Raw genomic sequence first — 18,136 nt, forward strand, 5'->3', positions numbered from 1 at the left:
CAAGGACCTTACTGGGAATGGTTGTTGGTCATTGGGCCGTATTAGGTGAAGCAAAAACAAGATATTTTGACCTTTGAGTGGGAACGAGAGAACTATCCTCTTGAAGAATACAACTCTCCTCGGCCATACTTTGACAGTGTTGGTAAAGTGGGAAGCCTAGTAGGAAAGGATGTCCATCATGAGGATGTCATTAAAGATCATTGGATGAATGCCACAAATGACTACGATGTCCACATCAGGGACTATTGTAGGATGACTTTGTATCTAGCAGAAAAGGCTTTCCATTTGAATATCCCTAATGAGATAAGGCTACATGACTCTAAAGAATTACTAGATCCCTTGTTCAATGTAGATAAAGTTAGTGAAAGACCCATTCTAAATGCAGAGGTTCACAGAGAGGAAGGAGATGACATCAATCATTGAGCGAGACATGTCATTAGAATGACAAGGGATTGGATTAAGAAACCTTTTCCGCTTGATCCAATTCCTGATATTGTAATCTTCCATGCACATGGTCACCTAGAAAGGGGTAAAGGAAGGAAAGTTACAGTTCCTATCTTTGCGCTTTAGTCTCCTATTAGGCTAGAGATAGTCTACCAGCTTGATCACCCAGTTGGATATTATCATCCTCCAAAAAGGAAGGGAAAGAGGAAGAGAACCTCTCCTTAGAGGATTTAGATATAACAGATTGTAGAACATGTGTCTCCTCAGTAGTAGGAATAGAGCTCATAAGAGTCCCAAGATATTGGAGCTACTCAAATCTAGGATGAACCTTAGTTGCCTCCTATTGTGCCAAGCCAACCAAAAGAGGAAGAAATTCTAGAAGCCTGCATTCCTCCTCTACAATAAGAGACCCCTTCTCCTTCTGTCCCCAAGAAACATAAGAGGATCAAGATTCAGATGAAGAAAAGGTAAAGGATCAGTAGAAGATTAGTACCTAATCCATCTATTCATGAAACTATTTTGGAGGAAGAAGAAGATGATGAAGAAACAGAATCAAAAGAGGAGGAGGAATAGGTACCCCTAGGAAGAAGAATTCAGTTAGCAAAAGCTATAGAGTTGGAAAGAAGAAAGAGTGCCATGAGTATACTGCCATCAACCCAAGTAGAACCAGTAGAACTCTCATCTTTGGAAGACAAAGTACAGCACTGGGTGAATGAGCAAAGGGAAGGAGGTGAGGATGTTTTCTCCATGATAGATTTTGATTTCATGCCCGTGGGTATAGAGTTGGTTGGAGATAAGATCAGAGACTCCCCCATAGGTGAACTCTAATAGGAAGACTAGATGTAGATGTCACTAGATACAGAGGGACTTGATCTTACTCCTCCATCTCCTCCATATATTATGGTGGTAGATAAGGGTTCAATAACTACCCCACCTCTAAGTTTAGAAGAGGAACAAGTTCAGAAGGAACCATCACCACAAGAGCAACCAGAGCCAAGGTCTATTGATGAATCGTCAAAAGAGGGATAGTTGGTAGAATATGCACAACAACTTTCCCAAGATGTTGAAGAGCAAGCTACAAGATCTACAGAGACTAAAGTTATAGAAGGAGAATCCTAACAACATGAGATGAATCCAAGTAAGAGTGATAAAGGAAAGGAGGTAGTTAAAGACACCCCTTTATCATCAAGAGCCAAGGTCATAGAGAAACACATCCCAAGATGGTTCCAAAAGGAGATAGTGAGAAGTGCTAAGCCTTAGTTCCATACTTCAGAGGATGATATTTCTGATATTATAGAGATCTTGAAAAATTTGAAGTTATTGCATGATATGTAGGAGAACGTGAATAAGATCGTAGAAATTTTGAGGGAGAACTTCAGTATCATGGATGAGGTACTAGCATGTTGCAAGGATTTGCAGACTCTACAAGCCATAAAAGGGAAAAGGTACCGCACTTTGATCAATGTATATACTAGAGAAGAGCTAGACTTGATTGATGATTAGATAAAGAAGATAGCATATGGCAATAAAGTGATGGAAACATTACACGAGGAGATCCATCGGCTCAAGGACCAAGCCCGAGAGTGAATTTTGGAAGTAGAAAAGTTGTACAGTGATGCATGCTTGGAAATTTTTGAAGATGAAGAATGAGAGAAGCTATTGCTAGCTGAGGTAGTAGTAGAAAATTTCAAGAATACATTAGAAGAAGCATCTAGTGATGAAGATATTAGACAAGCCTTTAGGATAGAAGAAGCACTGTTGGAGTTGGACACCAAACTCAAAGATTTTGCAGAGACTCGAATTGAGGTGGAAAACTACAAATAGAAGTTAAAGGATAAATATGAGGCTTTAGATCTTCTAGATGCCACTAAAATTACTAAGATGATAGATAAATTCAAGGGCAAACATCCAAACATAGCTTTGGGATGAAGAAGAACAAAACCCAGATGCCAGAATTCCAATTTTGACATTCAGTAAAATTTTGAATTTTTGACCCAGTTGAGGTATGCAAGTCCGCAGTTCCATAGGTCCACAGCTCTTCATTTTCATGTAGCTCCATACATTTATAGCTTTGCATTTTCATGCAGGTTCGTAGGTGCACAAGTCCACAGGTTTGCAGCTTCACAATTAAGAAGTGCATTGATAGTTAACTGTCAGTTCCAAAAATAACACTTTCCATAAATCGAGAATGCATTCTGATGGTAGTTTAACTTTGACACACACCTAGTGAAGGACCAACTTCTATTTTTGGCACCTCCATGCACTTCCACTTTGACTGATGGCTTCCTCCTACTTTCTCTCTCATGCTTTCTCTGTTTTTGACATGTAAAGGGCTCATGCATTCAATTAATGAATAAAATATGGAAGGAGTCCTTCTAAGCACTAGATTAATTGTTAGTCTGTATATATTTAGTTTTTTTTAATGTTTTAAAATCATTTTATTGCACAAGAATATCTCTCACTCTCAACACAAATTGAGGAGATGATTTCTTATAAATACCCATTGTAAAATGTAACAAGGGCCACCATTATTATGCAATAAAATTACGCTTTTGGTACTCGCATTTGGAGTGTAGTGATTCTTTCCTGAATGTGTCATATTTTTGTGAATTTTGTTCATGAGATTGTGATTAAGCCAAAGGTTTATTGCATTGTTTCTAGTTGTGCAATCTTTTAGTTTTGGTGTTTGCTACAGGTCTACAAATTTTGATGATGTAACGAGCTTGAAAAGAGATAATCTATTTGTGTCTACATAGCCTTTTGTCTTGCATGAGTGCACTTTCCATGGCCTTGTGATTTGATGAAGGGTGAAATATCATATGATTGTTAATGTTTCTCATCGACAATTGCATTAGTAGATTCTAGAAAGCATTGCTCCTATTTTCATTGGTTTGCTATCGATTTCTTCGAAAGTATAACTCGCATCATATTATTTTCTGTAGCTTATGTCCATTTAGAATTTCAATTTCATGTTATTTGCTTTCAGTTTCATTATTTTCTTTGCTAACACCTTGTTAGAATAGGAACTCATTTTAGCTACACTGTTAGACTGCATTCATTAAAAAAAATAGAAAATACAAAAATATTGTTCTTTTGTGTGTTATTTTGAGACAGCAAATAGGTTTACTTCATTTTGAGATCATAATAGAACCAGCAAAGCCCTCCTCATGAACAATCACATTTATCTTCAACTAAGTAGAGTTTGGTACATTCCAAGACAAATACTAAATCTTGGAGTTGATCCCAAAAAGATTAGCTTTTCAGGAGAGAAATTGCACAATGGATTCTTTGTTGTTGACCTCATGTAAAATGACTGCCCAATAGAAGTGGCACTAGAATGAGGGCCCCTTTTGACTCCCAGAAGGGAATAATTTTTTTTAAAGTTTTGAAATTTTGCACTTCTATAATAATCTGTGCTTCACAAAGTTTAGGAAAAATTTCCTAAATTTTTGGCAAATTCAAGTCTATAGCTTTGCAGGTACATAGGTCTCTAGGTCCATAACTACACAGGTCTGTAGGTCCATAGCTTCGCATCTGTGCAGGTGCGCAAAACTCTATGGTGTGCAAAATTCAGAGAGGTGAGAAAGTGTACTTCTGCAGAGGTGCAATTTCTCTAGAATTGATGCAAGTTGGAGGATATTGATCTAAAATCTCCATTTCAGTGATCATTAAGGACTACTCCAAGTGCACATGAGTTCCTCGAGCTCACCCACTTCCTCAAACCACATAGTGACAAGGGAACATCCCGAGTCCAACCACTTCTATTCAAGCTTTGATCACCTACTTCAACTCCACCTCTGCTACAACCACCTAGTGGACCACCACATATTCCAATAGCTACTCCTCAACAACCACTGTTAGGTCTACCAAACCCTTGAATGGCCTTTTTTGAAAATGCCGTGTACTCACCAATAAACTTGAGAGGTGCACTCCATGACCTCCCTAAGAATCTCGAGAAGTTTTTCCCTAGATTCACCTATGGTGAGACTCAAACTGTAGAACATCATGTTAAGGTATTCAAGGAAATTTGCAATTTAAAAAAAGTTCCTAATGAGGACATGAATCTTCATTTATTCCCCTACTCTTTGGGTGAAATTTCTTTCAATTGGTACATCAATTTGCCACCTGGATGCATTGGAGATTACCTGATACATTCAAAAAATTGTTCTTGGAACAATTAAAAACATTCATCAATCTAGCTGTGATACATCAACAGTTCATATCAATAAAAAGGGACCCAACTGAGATAGTTTCATGCTTCAACCATTATTTTTATATGGCCTATCACAAGTTGGAAATGCCATACACCGTACCGACTGAAGCCACTATTTAGATTTATCTAAATGCGAAGAATTCCTATAGAAAATATTGACACATTGGATAAAGTCTTTGTAGAGGCAATCACATTCACAAAACAAGCCAATCCTAATTGAGGAGGAATGATGCTTCTAGCACAAGCAGTCCCAACAATGCCAACATACCTTGTGGGAGCACCCATGGTGCCCAGCTAGTTCATACCTATGAATCTAGTTCCATTATCGTGGGCACTCACTCCAAAAACTCAAGCAATAACATATCTAGGGTACGAGCCTCCAAAAATAGCTTTCTTTGAACAAAAAGCAATTACTCTTGTGGAAACAGATAACAATCTTATTTTGGAATTTGGTCAAATGAAGAAGACTATGCCACAAATGAACAATGAATTGACATGTATTAGATTGTCACAAGGACAAAATAACAACTTCCAAAGAAATAACGCTAGCCCCTACAACAACAATTTTGGTCAGAATTACAACAGGAACTTCAATGGGAACAATAACAACAACAATGTTGGAAACAATGGCAAGGGAAACAGCTTCAATCCTCCTAATCACAATAATGGCTTCCAAAGGAAAAATGGACAATGGAACACTTGTCCTAATAATGGAAGCATTCTTGATGACAACAACAAAAACAACATGCAATACACTGATATCAATAAGTATGATGATAACCAAAATATGCCTAACAATGATGGTTCGTACTACAATGGTAATCAGGAGGTGAATCAAAACTCACAAGTAAATGACAATTCTCCTCCATTCAATTCAATGCTATGTTATTGGAATCTTATGATTCTACATAGAATCCACAAGTGGAACAACCAGTGAATGAGGAATTCTCATTCCCATTTAGCCAAGAACCTGACCTTCAACACGATGAGATGTTTTCTTTTTGCAATGACAATTGGAATACATACAATCTTAGAAATAGAAAGGACCTCTTGATAGATGGGATCCCTCTAGGTTTGAAACCAACTCCACCTGATCCAAGAGCAAATAACAATCCACCACTGGTAAGACCATTGCAGGGAGGACAACAATATTAGAATCAAGTGAGCATAACTACAATACTAAAGAATCCTACTTGGTCCATTGAAAAGTACAATGCAGTAGAAGATTTGAAGAAAACTAAAGCTAATATGTCCATGTTTGACATGTTACAAAATTTTCCACAACAAAGAGAAGCACTTATGAAGACATTGGATAATACAAAGGTTTCCCACAATACAAATGCTATCCCTCAAAAGATAGTACCACAACAAGTAAATGCTATAGAAGCAATGCCCATTATGTTCAAAGATAAAGTTGAGGTACCCCTATTTTTGCTAAGCATAAGGATATATGGGAAGAATCTTCACAATTACCTCATTGATTCGATAACTTCATGTAATGTAATGCCATTATCAATAGCTCAAAGGCTAGGAGTTAGTCCTCAACCCTTTAATCAAGTGGTGACATAGTTGGATAAAATAGAGGTAAAAGTCATTGGAGTATTGAAAGATGTGTGAATATGTTGGAAATAGAGATGAAGTAACTAAGAGGGGAGGGGTGAATCAGTTACCACAAAAATTTCCTTACAGATCCTTAGATGTCTTAAAATACAGCTGCTGCCGACACAAATAAATGCTGAAACTAGATAGATGTCCTGTTAACTTTATTAAGCATTTAAAGTGATTAACATGCATGCATAAAGAAATAACACAAACACAGGAGACACCATATTTAATGTGGAAACCCAATTTGGGAAAAACCACCAAGTAACTAATTACCAATTTTCACTCTTCTGAAGTGAGCCCCGTTAGGAACCAACCCTGTTAAAGGTTACAAAACACACTGTTAGGTGTGACCTTGTTAGAGGACTTGATCACCTTGTTAGAAGTGGCCTTGTGAGAGGTCTTTAAAACAATTCAATTGAATTGTCACCTTGTTAGAGGATTTACAAAATGGCTGTCAAACCAACTCTATTAAGAGATTTTGAATCACTGTTACAATTATTAGAAAGCAACAATGAAATGATCTGAGATATATGCAACTTATCTTTGCTGAATATAGATCTCTATTCTGCTTCATTAAATCCTTACTGATCAAATGCAACTCTGCAGCTTCATAGAGATGACAAATTCTTCCTCAACATTCGCTAATGTATTTGCTTATTCTTCACACTTTAATTCATCCACACGCTTCTACCTCAATAGAATTCACAACTTGACCTTTCATATATACCTTACAGATTGTCAAGTCGGCTCAATTACAACAACTGGAAAAACATAAATCAGTCGGCTACATAAAACAATTAAACTTAATTCTTTAGAATCATAAAATTCTTTGCTGCCCGACCCAGCTCAGTGACCACTATTTCAAAATGGTTTCCCCATGTTAACCAAGTGAAGCTCGGTAAATATTGCAAACCTTGCAACTTCCTTCAGAGACTGAGTTAACTCGGTAAATACTAACCTTCCTTTGTTTACCGAGTGAGCTTGGTAAAAGCTAATTTTCCTTTGCTTACTGAGTGAGCTCAGTAAAAGTTAACTTGCCTTTGGTTACCGAGTGAGCTTGGTAAAAGTTAACTTGCCTTTGCTTACTAAGTGAGCTCGGTAAAAGTTAACTTGCCTTTGCTTACCAAATGAGCTCGATAAAAGTTAACTTGCCTTTGCTTTGTTTGCTCGGTAGTCACTATAAATTGCATTGCTAACCATCTGAGCTCGATAGACTCTATCTGATGACTGATATGAAATTTGTGTAACATCAAAGACAATACACAATTAACAATTGTATCCAACAATCTCCCTCTTTGGCATTGATGGAAACACAACATGTCATAGCAGAAATGAAATTTGAAAACAAGTCTTTTACTTATATGGCAACACAACATGTCAATATAACAATTCTCCCTCTAAGATAGAAAACTCTTCCTCTTACAGTAATCTCCTTCTGTTTTGAACAAATTTCAGAGAGATATGACAGTAATGAAGTCTCCCTCTTTGACAACACATGCCAAAGACAATTCAAACTCAAATGAATTTCAGTGTACCTTTAGTACTGATTCATATGCAATGTTTCTTGGTTATGTTGCATCAACTGATAGATCTTCAATCTGGTATGAGTTGATGCATCATTAGAACTTTATTTTAGTGAACTTTGGACAGGGGAGTGACCCCTAAATTACCTCTTAGATACAAGAATGCATCCTTAGGTAATGGTTTTGTGAATATGTCAGCAATTTGGTCCTTTGTATGAATATATTCCAATCTAATCTCCTTATCTTGCACCAATTCTCTGACAAAATGATATTTTATTGCAATGTGCTTGGTTTTGGAATGCATCACTTGATTTTTAGATATGTTGATTGCACTTGTATTGTCACAGAACATAACAACAGGTTCTTTGATTTCCATCTTCATGCCTTCCAACAATTGTTTAAACCAAACAATGTTAGAGCAATTTATTGCTGCAACAACATACTCTGCCTTTGCTATTGATTGAGATGTACAATTCTGCTTTTTGCTTGTCCAAGAAACCAACCTTTTTCCAAGAAAGAATGCATCTCCATTTGTACTTTTTATGTCATCAAGGTTTCCTACCCAATCAGCGTCAGTAAATACTTTCAACTCCAAATTTCCTACAAACTTATACCATAAACCATACTCTTCAGTTCCTTTTAAATATCTCATTATTCTTTCGATTGCCATCAAGTGATTTTCTCTTGGTTTTGCTGAAAATCTTGCTACAATACCAACTGCAAGAGCAATATCTAGCCTTTTATGAACTACATACTGCAACTTTCCAATCATAGATCTATACAATGTTTGATCTACTTCCTTTGATTCATCTTCCTTGGTGAGTTTTAATCCGATACACATAGGAGTCCCAACTGGCTTACAATCTTCCATTCCAAACTTTTTCAATATCTCTTTGATGTACTTTGATTGAGTAATGTAGATACCATTTTTATTCTGTTGAATTTGAAGACCAACAAAGAATTTGATCTCACCAAACATGGACATTTCAAATTCCTTGTTCATTTGTTCTAAGAATTCTTCGCATAAATCATCATTCCCTGTGAAAACAGTATCATCTACAAATATTTCTGCCAAGACAATCTTATTATCTGGTCCTTCCTTAATATACAAGCTACTGTTATCATTACTTCTTTGAAAACCAATCTGAATAAGATAGTTATGCAATCTTTCATACCATGCTCTAGGGGCTTGTTTCAGACCGTACAATGCCTTCTGTAATTTGCAAACCATATTCTTCTTATCTGTATTAACAAAACCTTCAGGTTGTTTAATGTAAACCTCTTCATCTAGTATACTATTGAGGAATGCTGATTTGACATCCATTTGATAAACTTTGAAACCATTGTGAGTAGCATATGCTAGTAAGGTTCCGACTCCTTCCAATCTTGCAACAGGAGCAAAAGTTTCTCCATAGTCTATTCCTTCTTCTTGAGCATATCCTTTGCATACTAGTCTAGCTTTATTTCTTGATACCTTACCATCTTCATCCAACTTGTTTCTGAATACCCACTTAGTTCCAATCACATTTTTTTCTTTAGGTCTGGGTACAAGAGTCCATGTCTTGTTTTTCTCTATTTTCTCTATTTCTTCATTCATAGTCTCAATCCAACTATCATTTTCTAATGCATCTTTGACATTTCTAGGTTCAAAATTAGCAAGTAAACAAGTACCTTTCAGCTTATTTCTTGTCATTGTTCCTTTAGATTTATCTCCAATGATCTGATCTGCTGAATGATGTCTCCTGACATACTTAGCTAATATAGGTTCCTTGCCTTTTGAATGGATTTCATTGTTATCTTTTTGCATTTCAACTTTAGGCTCTTTCTGTTCTGGCTCGGTAGATGTTTGCTTGGTAAATACTTGCTCGGTAGATACTGAATTTAACTCGGTTTGCTGTGGCTTGGTTTGAACTTCCTATAACTTGGTTACAGATGACTCGGGAGTAGAAGTTTCCTGATTCTTTGATGTAACTGGTATTGTGTCAGGTTCACTGAAGACAAACCTTTTATAATCTTTTGGTTCCCTTTTGCTTTCTTCTTCAGTCCTTTCTGCAAACTCATCAACTTTCACATGTACACTTTCTATGACTTTGTGAGTAGACAAGTTCAAACATCTATATGCCTTACTTGTGCATGAGTATCCAAGGAATATACCTTCATCACCTTTACATCAAATTTACCTTTTCTAGATTCTTTCAAAATATAACATTTACTTCCAAATACCTTAAGATAACTTACATTAGGTTTATAGCCATACCATAACTCATAGGAGGTTTTGAATGAGTCTTTCTTCAGCTGTACTCGATTCAAGGTATAGACTGCAGTGCTGATTGCTTCCTTCTAGTATTTGATAGCAATTCTCTTTTCAATCATTAATGTTCTTGCACAATCCATGATGGATCTATTTCTTCTTTCAGCTATTCCATTTTGCTAGGGTGTTTTAGGTGCTGATATTTGTCTTTTGATTCCTCTTTCAATGCAAAAGTTATTGAATTCTTGTGAAATGAATTCTCCACCTTTGTTTGACCTCAAGCATTTTAATCTTTTACTTGTTTTCTTTTCTACTCTGGCCAAATACCATTTGAACTTTTCAAATGCTTCTGATTTATTTCTTAGATACATGACTGTCATCATTCTTGAGTAATCATCAACAAAAAGAATGAAGAACTTTTCTCCAGTATAACTTTCAATTCCAATAGGTCCACATAAATCAATATGCACAATTTCTAATATGTCTTTAGACTGATAGTTTTTACTTTTAAAACTAGTCTTTCCCATCTTTCCAATTTGACAATTTTTGCATAGACCGACTTCAGGTTTCTTTATGTTGGAAATGCCTTTTACTTTTTTGAACTTGTTTATCTTTACCGGATTATCAAAGTTTACATGACACAACCTTTTATGCCATAACCAACTTTCTTCAATTTGAGCAATAAAACATGAACATTCACCTAGTTCAAGATAGAACAAGTTACCTTTGGTTCGAGTGCCTGATCCAATCAGCTTTCCTTTCCCATTCAGCAGTCTTGTTTTACCATGCATGAATTCTACTTTGATTCCATTATTGAGTAGCTGTGCCAAACTTAATAGATTATGCTTTAGTCCTTCTACCCAATAGGCATGATCACATATAAGTTCTTTGGTTAGAGGGATTCTTCCTCTTCATTTTATACAACAAGGTTCATTATTACCAAATCTTACACTACCACCATCATAATCTTCAAAGTATTCAAACTTAGTTTTGTCGCCAGTCATGTGATGAGAGCAACCACTATCTATGATCCATGTATCATTTTTGATCATATGAGAAATGAGTGCCATTTCTTCATCATCATTAGATTCATCTTTTACAGCAATATAGACAATCTCATCTTCTTCTTCATCATTACAGTCATTAGAATCTTTAGCCATAAAACATGTTTTCTTACCTTTGTCCTTGAATGATTTGAAATCTTTCTTGCCATTCCATTTTTGATCTTTCTTTTCATCTTTATTCTACTTTTTTGGACATCTAGCAACAATATGACCAACTTCTTCACATGAAAAATAGATTAGGGGTACTTTACCTTTGTATTTTTCTCTGTCTCTAGAATATTTCCTTGCTAGAAGGGCTTCAATTACTTCAAGATCACTGTCTGAACTTTGGTTTGATTCATCTTCACTTTCTGACTAAGATTTCTTTTTGCCTTTCTCCTTGAGTGAAAGTTTGGCTTCAAATTCTGATTCAATGTTTTTGGAAGTTGGAACATAGTTATCAAAGTTGTCCAGTTCAAAAGCAGTCAATCTTCCAACTATAGCCTCTAGATTTATCTTATGATTTGCTTCACATCTTCTTTCTTGAATTACAGAGACTCTAATTGCATAAATGGGAAGGAGAGTTCTAAGAACTTTGCTTATAATTGTCTCTTCACTGATATCTCCTCCAGAAGCTTTTATTGCACTGACACATGCTTTAACTCTTTCAACATATTTTGCAATGTTTTCATCCTCTCTCATCCTCATTTGATCAAATTGTCCTCTCAAACTTTCTACTTTGGCTCTTCTAACATTATCATCTCCTCCATATATCTCTTTCATCTTTTCCCACATTTCAAAGGCAGTTTTGCAATCCTTGATATCATCAAATTCTTCATAACTTAGAGCAGATGCTATATCTATCATCATAATGTTATGAGTCTTCTTTTCAACAATATCATTGACAGATAGTGTACCAGCTGGTTCTACATACTTTTCATCAAGGTACTTCAATCCTGTATCACCAATAGATGCTAGGTGAAGTCTCATCAGTCCTTGCCATGCTGAGAAGTTATTTCTGTTAAGTCTTGAGATTTCCCTTTTGTAAGACATCCTGATCTTTGGCTTAGATCCTTGAAATCTTATCCTGCAAGCACCAAAAGCTCTGATACCAATTGTTGGAAATAGAGATGAAGTAACTAAGAGGGGAGGGGTGAATTAGTTACCACAAAAATTTCCTTACAGATCCTTAGATGTCTTAAAATATAGCTGTTGCTGACACAAATAAATGCTGAAACTAGATAGATGTCCTGTTAACTTTATTAAGCATTTAAAGTGATTAACATGCATGCATAAAGAAATAACATGAGCACAAGAGACACCGGATTTAACATGAAAACTCAATTTGGAAAAAACCACCAAGTAACTAGTTACCAATTTTCACTCTTCTGAAGTGAGCCCTGTTAGGAGCCAACCCTGTTAAAGGTTACAAAACACACTATTAGGTGTGACCCTGTTAGAGGATTTGATGACCTTGTTAGAAGTGGCCTTGTGAGAGGTCTTTAAAACAATTCAACTGAATTGTCACCTTGTTACGGGATTTACAAAATGGTTGTCAAACCAACTCTGTTAAGAGATTTTGAATCACTATTACAATTATTAGAAAGCAAAAATGAAATGATCTAAGATTTATGCAACTATTCTTTGCTGAATATAGATCTCTATTCTGCTTCATTAAATCCTTATTGATCGAATGCAACTCTGCAGCTTCATAGAGATGACAAATTCTTCCTCAACATTCACTCATGTATTTGCTTATTCTTCGCACTTTTATTCATCCACACGCTTCTACCTCAATAGAATTCACAACTTGACCTTTCATATATACCTTACAGATTGTCAAGTCGGCTCAATTATAACAACTAGAAAAACATAAATCAGTCGGCTGCATAAAACAATTAAACTTAATTCTTTAGAATCATAAAATTCTTTGCTGCTCAACCTAGCTCGGTGACCACTACTTTAAAATGGTTTCCCTATGTTAACCAAGTGAAGCTCGATAAATACTGCAAACCTTGCAACTTCCTTCAGAGACCGATTTAACTCAGTAAATACTAACCTTCCTTTGTTTATCAAGTGAGCTCGGTAAAAGCTAATTTTCCTTTGCTTACTGAGTGAGCTCGGTAAAAGTTAACTTGCCTTTGCTTACCGAGTGAGCTCAGTAAAAGTTAACTTGCCTTTGCTTACCGAGTGAGCTTGGTAAAAGTCAACTTGCCTTTGCTTACCGAGTGAGCTCGATAAAAGTTAACTTGCCTTTGCTTATCGAGTGAGCTCGGTAAAAGTTAACTTGCCTTTGCTTTGTTTTCTCAGTAGTCACTATAAATTGCATTGCTAACCATCTGAGCTCGATAGACTCTGTCTGATGACTGATATGACATTTGTGTAACATCAAAGACAATACACAATTAACAATTGTATCCAACAGAATATAGATAATAATTGACCCTTGGATTTAGGATTTTATTGACATACATGTGGTTGATATCCTAAAAATGTATGGATTGCTTTTAAGCAGAGAATGGATAAAATGTCTGAGAGGATGGTTTTCTACAGACTTCACTCAATTGTGGTTGCCATGGAAAGGGTTGAACAATCAAATCAAGATAGATGCTAAGCCCAAATTGAAAACAATGATCACAGATTAAAATGCCCTGAATGAAATGACATTCTTAAAATTGGATTTGGGTTCATACAAAGTGATGGTGTTGGATGTGGTTCCAAATAATACACCTCAAGATCAGAAAGAATCTAAGGTGCTAGTGCCCAAAAGTGAAACCATGACACAGTTCATAGATAGTATGGTGACTAATTTTCAATTATTAGGAGAGGAAGCTGATCCTAGCATCCTCCTCCTTCCAGGATTTTGTCAGTTGCACAAAGTTAGTCACTTTGAATTTGAATGTTCATCATGCCAAGAAGCAGAAGCAAAAGTACTGACACACATAATGGAAAACAAGGATAAAAACACCTCAACTGATCAATTCATATAAAGTCAAGATCTGGTGAACTCATCCAACCTTGCTGAAAAGATCAAAGAGGAAAGTGAAGATCTTAACATGTCATATAGCAATACCTCTTCAGATGGTGGAGGTTTGTCTTTCCCTCCTTCGAGGATAATGAAAGTCAAAAGAAGAAGATAATATGTGAAAAGTAAAGGATGGACTTCAGTATTCATTTCGTGAACCTAAAGTTGAACAAATCAAAGCATTGATAGGGGAAATTCAAGATCAACAAGAAAAACATACACTTCCTTTATCTATAGATTATGAAAGGGAATTATCAAGTCTTACACAAGGAAAGTTACAATGGGTTCTTAAGAAATAGTCATTCAAGGCTCAAGTGAAAGAGAAATTAAGGACAAATAAGCATAAAGTTAGAAAACCCAAGGAAAATGCAATTTGGACACTCTGCTTTGATGCTTCCAGGTGCAAGATGGGAGCCGGTGTAGGTATTGAATTGGTCAACCCAAAAGGTAGATTTTTCTAGGGTACATATTAGTTATAATTTAGATGTACTAACAATGATGCAGAATATGAGGTGTTAATTTGAGGACTTCTCTTGGCACTAGAGAAAGGAGTCACAGGTCTTAAAATCGAAGGGGATTCTCAATTGGTCATACGAAAAGCAAAATCCATATAATCTTGCAACGACAAAATATTACTTGCTTACAGTAAAAGGGTATGGGATATATTGGATGACTTTGAAGCATTAAACATCAAGTCCATTCCAAGAAGAAAGAACATGATAGCAAATGCTCTTGCCATCTCAGCAAGTGCTTTGAAACTAGTTGAAAGAACCAAGCTGAAAATATTTTTAGTAGAATTGGTTGCTATTCCATCCATCCCTAATAATATCACAAACTTTCATATCTTTCAAGATGATCAGCATATACTCGAGTTTATCCTGAGCAGTCACCATTTTGAGGCACAAGAAATTGATGATACACCAGATGATAGACTTGAGGATGATGGGCTTGAAGATGTAGGTGAAATTCTTAATTTGAAACCCAACACTATTCCAAAGGGAATGGTTGAACTTGAACGTATCTTTGACTATGATGAATCGACACTCAATAGAACGGAAACCCAAGAAAAGGGAATCAAAGAATGTGACTCATACAATTTGGGCACTAATGAAGAACCAAGAATGGTATAGATAGGAAAAGTGTGCAACTCATAAGAAATGGAAGACATGCTCAAATTACTCACCTAGTATAAAGATGTCATTGCTTGGAGCTATGAAGAGTTGAAGACTTATGATCCTAAGATTATCACAAATGATATCTTGCTGAAGCCTGATGCTAAGCCATTCTAAAAAAGACAAAGATTGGTAAATCCTCTCATTGAACCACTGATCATGAAAGAAGTAAAGAAGTTATTGGATGCTAAGATCATATTTCCCATCTGCCATTCCACATGGGTAGCAAATTTGGTTCTTGTGCAGAAGAAGACATGAGAGGTTCGTCTTTGTGTTGACTTTCATAACTTGAATTTAGCATCTCAAAAAGATAACTATCCTCTATCCTCACTTGATGAGGTTTTGCAAATTTTTAATGGAAAAAAAATGATGTCATTCTTGGATGGATACTCTGGATATAACCAAGTGATGGTTGATGAAGAAGATCATTTGAAGATAGCTTTCATGAATAAGTGGAGACTTTTTCCTATAGAAGGATGCCCTTTGGACTAATTAATGGGGGAGCTACATTTCAACAAGTGATGGATGAAGCCTTCAAAGGATTGATTAATAGATGTATAATCATCTATATGAATGACTTGACTATCTTTTCAAAAGATTGAAGTACCCACATTATTGATCTAAGATAGGTATTCAACAAATGTCATAAATACAGAATATCTCTCAATCCCAAGAAATGCTCATTTGGTGTTACTAAAGAAAAACTCTTGGGACATGTTATTTCTAAAGCTAGAATCTCCATTGATCTAGATAGAGTTGAATCTATTCTAAAGTTAGCACCTTCACATAGTCAAAAGGAATTGAAGTCTTTCTTCAAAAAGATAAATTTTGTTCAAAAATTCATAAGTGGATTTGTAGAGATAGTTCATCCCCTGAATGATTTACTCAAAAAGGGGGCTAAGATGGAATGGGTGCTTGAGATAAAGAAGTCATTTGGAGATATCAAGGTTGTCATTTCAATGCCCTAGTTTTGGTGAGTCTAGATTACAAGTTACCTTTCAAGATTTATTCTTTCACTTCCAAACATTCTTATGTAGGGATCCTGACACAAAAAATGGAAAAAGAAGATGAAAGACTCATTTCTTTTATGAGTTTTTCTTTGAAGAATGTAGATTTGAATTATTCAAACCTTGATAAATACTCTTTTGCATTGATCAAGGTAGTAAAGAAGTTTTTTCACTACATACTGAGAAGTAAGGTGTATGCAATTGTGCCTAATCTAGCAGTAAAGATGCTTTTGATGTAGAATGAACTTGGGGAAAGGAGAGGAAAGTGGATGGCCATAATTCAAGAATTTAATGTCAAAATCCAATCCATGAGATTAGTTAGAGATCAAGGGTTGTCAAAGATGATAGTTGATAAATAGGATGGAAATGAAAAGGAATTCAAGTTTGACGATGAAACGAATGAGGATGATCAAAAGAAGATGGTTGTATCACAAGTTGACATTAATCAAGGAGTGGTGATAGATGTTTGGTATCAAGACATTGTTTATTATCTCTTATAGGATCAATGCCCCAAGTGGATGAATAGTTCACAACATAGGGGACTTAAAATGAAGTGTGAATCTTATATGTTGCATGACAACAAGTTGTACAAAAGAAATTATGAAGGGATTTATTTGAAGTGTTTAGATCACGAGGAGGAAAAAAAGGTCTTGGAACACTTTCATGATAAGTATGGTATAGGACATGGTTTGGTAGAAGCAATGAACCACATGATCCTTAGATCAGGTTATTTTTGGCTCTTAATATTCAAAGTCACTTTCAATCATGTACATTCTTGGCATATCTGTCAAACTAGTGCCAACAAAGAAAGGAATCTGGTAATGCCCTTACAGCCTATGTACAAGATACACCCCTTCACAAAATGGGGGCTAGATTTCATTGGTTTGGTCAACCCACCATCATCAACAGGACATGCATTTATTCTCACAAATATGGATTACTGCACACGATGGACAGAAGTAGAAACATTCAAAAATTGCACTGCAAAAGTGGTGATAGATTTTTTAGAAGAACACATTGTTACCAGGTTTGGAATGCCATTCACCCTTGTGTGTGATAACGGTTTTGCTTTTGCATCTACATTCTTGACCCAATGGGCATTTGAAAACAAAGTCATTATCAAGTTCTCCTCAAATTACTACCCACAAGGAAATGGGGTAGCGGAATCTACAAATAAGAACTTGATCACAGTAATAAAATGATTTTTGAAAGAGAATCCTAGTTATTTGCATACACAACTAAAATACGCCCTATAGATAGATCAAGTGATGGTAAAAAATGCCTTGGGGACTTCTCCATATTTACTTGTCTATGGACAAGAACTAGTGTTCCTGCTTAATCTTAGAATTTGAGTTCTGAAATTCATGAGTGGGTATGCTAAAGATGCTAACAAAGTAAAAATCATATTGATGAATCTTATAGAGATGGATAAAAATGAACAACTACATTTGAGCACATGGCTAAACATCAAGCTGTCATGAAAAGATGGTTTGATAGGAGATCCATGATCAAATCATTCAAGATTTTTGACCTTATTCTAGTTTGGGATAAGGCAAGAGAAAAGTCAAGTAGTCATACCAAGTTTCAACACTTATGGATAGGCGCTTATCAAATCATGGTAATTATGGGAGGAAAATTTTTAGGCTCAGTTCCTCATAGGGGGAATTTCTTCCCTTGCCCATAAATGGGAAATTTTTGAAGCATTATTTTGAAACCTTTATAAAAGACATAGAAAAACATTAGTTAGATTTTATTTCCACATTTAGCTTAGATTTTTGTTCTGGCAAGTGTGTTTGCTTTTATGTTGTGTGTTTGCTTTCAGTCATGTGTTTCCTTTCAAAGTTTTGTTAGTC

Source organism: Cupressus sempervirens, chromosome 9, assembly GCF_028749045.1.
Source record: "Cupressus sempervirens isolate cs-2001-9-10 chromosome 9, ASM2874904v1, whole genome shotgun sequence".
Lineage (NCBI taxonomy): Eukaryota > Viridiplantae > Streptophyta > Pinopsida > Cupressales > Cupressaceae > Cupressus > Cupressus sempervirens.